We start from the raw sequence: 8,106 nt of genomic DNA, 5'->3' as shown, positions 1-8,106 counted from the left end.
GCCGACTGGCACGAGGAGCACCTCTCACTTCGAATGCGCAGCACGGAAGCGATAACATTTTCCTTGGCCGCTTTTTTACGATTAACGCATTTCGACTAGGACTAACCCATTTTTGTTGGGCTTGGGCAATGTTTAGTGCTTTGTTGCAATAAACTATAACGAAATTTTTCAAGGTTTCTGTCTTGTGTCCGAATGAAGACATTCTAAATGCTCATAGTACTCTACATATGTAATTTTAAAGCTATCTAGTTATAAGAAGCAGCAATACTTTTTCGACGACCCAAAATCATATAATAAAGGCGGACGTTTTGCCGTTGGCTGGCGACGTTGACCGTTGCACAGTCACTTGTTCTGCCCTTATACAGACCTAGACGCGCATATATTATTCATCAAGCCCATTATAACATCGATGTAAACAAATATGAATTTTAGCGAAGAATAGCCCGGGTGCAAATCTAACCGGTGCCGTTTAGGAGTGCGTTTTTGACGATCGTCTCACTTCGACTCAATTGTTAAGAAGCACGAGGAAATTTCATGCGATTAGACCTAATGCATTACAGATCATTCGTTAAAACTCGTTATAGGTCATGTTAAAGTCAATAAGGCCAAGACCTCCGTCTGGTTTTTAATTCTCTTAGTGGTGAAGCAATGAGGCGGCGTGGGTTGATACGGTAACCATGAGCATGTAGTCACTGCAGGTTCAAATTTTAGCGTTGGTAAGTAGTTACCATGACGTATGGGTACCATGCAGTTTCATGGCTCTGTTAGAGAAGACTCCGACACGTTCGGCGAAGATACGCTAGACCTTCCAGTGAGGGCGAGCCCTGGACGCTATGCCGAACAGATGATTTCGGGGACTTGTTTGCACAGTATAAATAGCCGTAGGCGTTGAAAAAGGGTGACGCAGCAAATTATCTTCGATTCTTTTCTGAAAAAAATCTATTTTCAATGCAAAAATCAACCGCAGAAACGTTTGCAGACTTGCTCAGGATCCAAAGGATATGTTTATTGCGGTGTCCAGTGAAGGAAGTGTCAGTTAACCATACTTTTTACAAAAGAGCGAACGTATTACCTAGTAAATTTGCCTGCATGTTCTATAAAGGTTGTGCGACCGAACGAAAATCCTAGTCTTCTAGCGGGATGATGCATCACCCAGCTAGTTTAGAACCTACGGCTTGAGAATACGAGAATAGTCTGAACAAGCTCCTACCGCGTTTGCATGTGGGCCGACGGAATATTCAAAGCAAGTCCCTGAACGGCTTAGATTAGCAATCGAAAGGGTGATTGCAGTGCATGATGGTTGTCCTGAAAAAAAACGTGCCTTCCAGGAACGATTCCTGCAACCAACTCTTGTTTAGACATAACTTGAGAAACAAGCCATAAAGGAACCTGAATTTAGACGGATTTATCAATGTGCACGGGATAATCTGTATAGATTTTCTGTAACAGACTGCTTATTCATTGAAATAGCCAGAGCAAATAACAATATTGTATGAACTACTTCGTGTGAAACGTGTACGTAATTCACCTTCATACACATAATATCGGTCTCAACGATTTCCTGCAAAAGAAATCTTGAAAATCTGTTAGCGTTTTTGCAGCTCAAACTAATGACGTTACATTTTTCTCTTCTGTAAATTGACCGTGGCACACCGGCTGTAGGCAGTGAAGCTCGGGATAGGGGGTTAGCATGAAGGAAGGCTAAGTACAAAAACGCGATCAGTAATACATGTACAAAAAAACGATGACAAAGCCAGCCCGTGCGGCCTTTATCGCTGGCAATAGCATACATACATTTTCAACCTGTCGATAAGCACAATCTGTGCTATTCCCGTTTGGCTTTCTTCCTTGCAGTAGCAATACGGGTCCACTCATAAAGAGTAACGACAGCAGTCAGCGGTTAAGTCAGAATGGCTCACCAAAGCCAGTTGATTATTGTTATTCAATTTATAGGCGTAGTAAGAGTTGGCTAATAGAATTTAGCCCATTAGCTAGTTACTACATGCACATCCACCCCAGGACACTTCGTTCCCCTTTAAATTTTTAATGGTAATAGACTGTTAACTAGGGATATATTTATTGATTAGACAGACACGCACAGTAGACCTGCACTATTTTACCTGTCTATTCTTATGCCTCTGACTAAAAATAAAGGTTATTTAGCCGTTTCCGCAAGACTTGTTTCTAATCTCAGTTTTCTGCTATAGTCGTGGAGCTATCGGCTGTCTATAGACTTCGACATCTGCTTCTTGTTTGCATCGGTAGAAGTGTGTCCTACTAAAATGAGCAAACACCTCAAAAAATGCTACGCGTTTCTTGAAACCGTTAAGCATTTCTATTTTTCCATCTACGAATTATCCGGATTAGGGCGATCTAGCGTCGACTGCGTACATCGTTCTAACGTTCTTCTGCCCCTAGATTTGTGCAGGGTGTGCATGACAAATTCGCGTACCTTCAGATATACAATTTTTTCTAATTATAGTCATTCTGCATATAATTGATCGGACAGACAAAGCGTACGGTAAGTTGGAAGTTTGGACGCCTGTTTCACGCACAAAATCATTCCTGAGTTTACTTTTATAAGCGATGCTTACCTGCTTGACTTTATGATCCACCCTCCTTTTGAAAGCTCAGCATACTAAGCCGTGCGCTTGCATATCTATATACCGAAAACGCACATTGGCATATATAGCGAAGCAGACTCTTATCAGGTATTATAGTAAAAAGTGCGAACGCGGTGAGCTATGCAAAAACAGATTGAGCATCTGCAGATTCAGTATACTATAGACGGCCAAAAAACATTCAAGTACAGCTTAGGTATCCGGTGAGCCGAAGCAGTTCCGCTCTGTCGGTCACAGGACGGTCGAAGGCACAGGAGAAATGCTTAGATATGATTGGCAGGATCTAAACGCTTACTGCTTTCTCGACCTATTGCTACATTTGCGCCGTCTCATTAGATCTATTCTTTTACTTATAATCTATTGTTACGCATGCGTTCAATGCACGCCCCTGAGGAGCAAGAACAAAGTGTTGAGCCCGATTTTTTACCTTTCGGCAGTTAATGTCCGATAAAAGTGCAGGCCAGCAACCCTCTTCTCTACCGTATATTAATCATATCATTCTACATACGCATAATAGTTGATCACTTGCATGAGTGCAAACATTTTCGGTTGGAATAAAAACTATTTTAGTCAACGAAGTCTTGATTTGTTACTGTGGACGCACCTAAGTGATTTTGGAGAACGACCTACTTTTTAGGAGTAACAATTTAGCTATTTAAACGGGCTGGAGCTTTGTAGCTACCTCATATCGACAGAAAAGTAGGTCCTTACCAAGCAAGTATACCTTTGAGAGCGTCGCTTAATGTTGTCTCAGCTAGTAAGTAACTGTCTCATCAACTGAGTCTAAAAAGAGGTGGTCGTGCTTTTCTTGTTTCTCCCTTACAACATAATGAATCTTTTCTCGATTGGCTAATGGCTTGTGAAGAAAAATGAACCTAACGACAAAAAAGTGTCGTGTCCTGACACATAAGGCTGAGCCTAGCACTAATTCGGGCCATGCAGGCGCGTCAGTGAAAGTGGGCCAGATTTTATGCCGTAACTTCGTGAGTTGTCTGGAACAGTTCGGACAAATAAGTGATACGAAAACACAATATTAACTTATATTTCAAAGAAATTGGTACATTATACACGTAAACGTTCCAGGGTGATCAATTAGGATATAAAATCCGGACCACCTTTGAGGAACTCTCTTAATACTATAATACATATGCATTATACATGCTAAGTAGCGCTAGGTTCAAAAATCACTCTTCAGTAAAGATTACTTCTACGATGATCGGTACTGTATATCCTCTCAAGATACAATCCTCCGCATCAGTATGTCCTCAGTATCAATACTCTAGTTCTGTGCCACGTAACGTACCTAGCATCAGGGGTTGGTTTCCGGCTATACAAGCTGCTATAGTTTACGTTACCCGACAGTCAGACAGTAAATGGGCATTTTAACGCAGACCCATTTATCAAATTCTTGTATTTTTAAGCGTTTCGATTGTACGGACGTATGTGAAAGATGTAAGGGTTTGTTGCGAAAATTAGAGTAGGTGCCTTGTACTGCTCCAGCCCCTCGTCGGCATTTATGTTTGTCGCTTTCTTATTGAGCATAGCCAAAAAATGTTCTCTCAATCAAAAAACCGCACTATGTGTGTGAAGCTTGACTTTTTTCATTCGAATTTTTGTGCGTGTCAAGCAAAGCACACACAAATTAGAGGAGTACTTAATCTCACCTTATTGGTTCTACTAATTACTGAAACACTAGCGTTTCCAGGATTATCGAATAGCACACCTATCTTTCTTTTTTTTTTTCTACGTGCTTCTGTTCTAATTGCTTTATAATAAACAACGTTGCTCCTGTTTCGCGCGTAATAAACAACGTCTACATGCATTCCTTTTCAAATTTCTTAAACTACGGGTCAAGTAAGCCTATGCTAGCTTCAACGTTCCTTTCCCAAACCTGCTTTGTCCACCAGGCATACTTGTAGCAGAGTTAGATGTCAGCAGATCGTCAGTAAATGCCGGACGTTATTAATAATAATTGTTAATAATAAGTGTTTCGCTACGATTAGGATATGGACGAAATAGGGAAAAATCGGTTAGACGAAAAACAAATATTGTAAACGCTATTAAGAAAACCACAATACGATGCATTTTTCGACACGGGTTAATCGGAGTCTCTTGTTATATCCCTGTGTCATGAATAACAGGTATTGTGTATATGTGTGTTTTTCTATTGAGTTTCAACGCGATTTTTTTGGAATAGGGCATTTGGCATCGTGAGATTCAGCCATACCGAACCAAAACAGGATTCATCGTGGAACAAGTTTTTATATAACGGAATGTATCTTGATAGAGTTGAGACTCGACAGATGAATATTTTAAATAGGTATAACGAAAGGAAGTCCGTATTGAAGACTCCGTATGAAGCTCCTTTAATGTAAGGCATAACACCATAGAAAATTGTGTATCAGTGAACTTGAAACGATTTTACAAATAGACATATATGCCACATACATCGATGTCCAAATATTTCGAAACTTATACAGGCTGTTCAACAGGAGCATACGGTACGGTCACAGTGTACAATGTTTTTTCCAGTGACACTTATCAAGAGCCGTTAAGTGGTTTCGACCGGACTACGACAGAAATATCACTTCAAAAATAGTAGAGGGATGAAAAATGCGCACATGCTAAATCTTGTATAGCTAGGTTGGTTAAAGGGTTATAGGACACGATCATATGTTTTTTCGTACCTATCCCTCTCGTAGGCTTGTATGTTTCATAGGGAATTTTTGATTTTACCTTCGTTCCTATATGCACTACAATCTCTCGTGACAGATGACTCATGCCAGCTATCTAGAGCCTGCACATTATTATGTATTATAAAAAAAAAATAAATAAATAAAAAATAAAAACTACTTGATATCTAGAGAAGCTCTGGAAGTATAGCTGAACACTCTATATACATAAATCATGCATTCCATGTTTATTCAGGCTGGCAAAATCCTCAATGGAAAAAAATTTCTCTGATTTATATCTTTGATCAGAAAGCAAAACCGAGTGCATACGGTAGGTGCTGAACCTATTTAAGCCGAAGAGGAATTTTGCATTTCGGCTAAAAAATAGAGAGTTCGAGAAGTAGAGCACCCGATGGTATTTTTTCTAGCTTAACTTTAGAGATTTATTCTTGCTATTTGCGTGAAACGGTACTAGAGCAATATACTTTATCGAAAATTTACCGTAGGTTAAGGAGTAGCGAGACCTGCATTATAATGGCATCTGCCGGTCTAAGCATATGTAAGTACCTGAAAATGATTGAATCGAGCAAAACACACTCCCGACGGACGCACGGCGCTCGCGGCATAAAATTGACATTTGAAATATGAGAGTTGGATCTCGATAATCGAAACTTGAAGCTCAACTAGAAATCCTGAACTTAAAATTTCCTACCTTGATTAGCAAAAGAGACAAAAGTAAACTAGGAGACCCTTGCCGGGGTCGGAAAGATGAAGCCACTATTTATATAGGTGTGTGTGTGTGTGTGTGTGTGTTACATTTTGACGTGTTCATCTTGTTCGCTCATTCAATACGCTCCACGTGTATCTTTGTCATATTTCATTTAGTTAAGTAAAATTAAGCTAAAAAAAGAAAACTAAGCGGTACGATGATGCTTTGGAAAAATCTCCTACGTGAAACTGACGTTGCAAAGGCCTAATAAATGATTCTACTTTGTACCTGAAGGCATCCGTTTTTTATGCGCTGATACCTAATGTTAATGATGAAAGTTCTTTTATACTACTATATCTCGAAAAGTTAGTAACATTTGAGGGTCTCTACTAGGTGCATTCATTTTTAGAAGTTTCTCGGGAATTTTCTCGGTGTAATGTCGTTGATTTCACGCGTAGAGGGGAGGGTGCAGCCATTCCATCAATCAGAAATGGCCTCGTGCAGGTATTATTTCGGTCTTGGCCGACCGTATGCTGCGTAAGTACAATTCTGAAGCGCCTAGTCATCGCTGATATAATCAACTAGATAGTAGCATACTGGAGCATCGGAGACATAGCAAGTCTGCTCCTTAGTGTATTGCTAATTTGGCTCGGAGAAAAGCTCATTTATTTCTTTTTTTTAAAATGTATCTTAATTGAACTACAGGCATGCTTGTTAGGGGAGAACAATGCAGTACGACAATGTAATACTTGCCCTTGTAAATATTTTTTATTTGACATAAACGTGTGAAATAAGCGGGTAGAATGAGCGTGAACATTTGGCCGGAAGTGAGTGCTGCGACGAGCATTACCTCGTTCGAGAAGTCTACGTTTTTAAATAGCGTTAGAATTCCCAACGGGTGCTTTTCAAAGACACTTTTTTTTGACAATGCTGTCTTAAAGAAATCATATCAACTTAAAGTCTAACGCTCGACTTAACAGGATAATGATCCATTAAGCGACGAAACTTCGCGCCGGTGTCCTAATACTGATAATAACTTCACAGTTTATGTTCTTCTTATTATTATTATTAAACCAATGAATCGTGACCATGTTAGAAAGTCTGTAAGAAACGCTGTTGTTCTGTCGTATCAATTTCAATCAATCAATCAATCAACAGTATTGTTGGGGTGATTTCAAGTACAACATCAAATGTACGACGACATTAAGGGTCTACGGTTGAAGCACACGCTGTCTCCGAATTCTCCATAAGGAATACAGGAAGTGAGAGACGTCCTTGATTTACGCTGCTTGTGCTCTGCATCACAGAAAATTGATAAACAGGGAAAGTGACATCACCAAATAATTGTTTCTGTGAAACGAAGGAGGGTTCAAAAGCGAGACTATTTATTCTGAAGAAGTTCTGCAATCGTATTGTTTTCCTCTCGGAGGAATCCCAAAAGCACGCCAGCCCTCTGGCGCATCTCTGGTATTAACCAACCGGAAACTTGATATGCCATCGCTTAAATACCATAAGAGAAGCTGGAGGAAGCAAACCAACACTTGAACCTTTAACAGACGTTGAGAGAGACATTACAATACTCCTATTCCCGATGCGTAATATGGTGTCGGATATAATTTAGCAAGTAACGTGCCTGCAGGTTAAAATTTGGGTCACATGGTGGTCTGGGTTCGAATTCGGGCGTACATGCTGTGTCGTAGGCCCACACTGTGAGAGCCATCCGCTTGGAATAATACTTAACGGACCAAACAAATACAAATTCCCAATATATTCCTGTATGTCACTAATCCAGAGCTTTCATCCCTAATCTTTCTTCCGATCTCCTTTTTTCTAGCGTGTTTAATAAAGCTGATCGTGTCTGTTTGACTACAATGCGGCTTCTCCTCGAGCCTTTCTGGGCGGTTCTTTGCTGGAACCCCTTATAGGTGAGTACCCTAAGAAGGCTGTAAGGGTCGAGGTAAACTAAACACGCGAAAAATTCTTACGACATTATTGTTTTTACAAAAAATGGCCACACAGTTCCTCCATGAGTGTTTATATGGAAAAGGCATTCTTGGTATCAGTCGAGAACTGGAAATCTTTCTTTGTATGTTAACCAGAAACG

Source organism: Varroa jacobsoni, unplaced genomic scaffold (genome assembly GCF_002532875.2).
Source record: "Varroa jacobsoni isolate VJ856 unplaced genomic scaffold, vjacob_1.0 contig02243, whole genome shotgun sequence".
Lineage (NCBI taxonomy): Eukaryota > Metazoa > Arthropoda > Arachnida > Mesostigmata > Varroidae > Varroa > Varroa jacobsoni.
Note: the sequence above shows the minus strand (reverse complement) of the source record.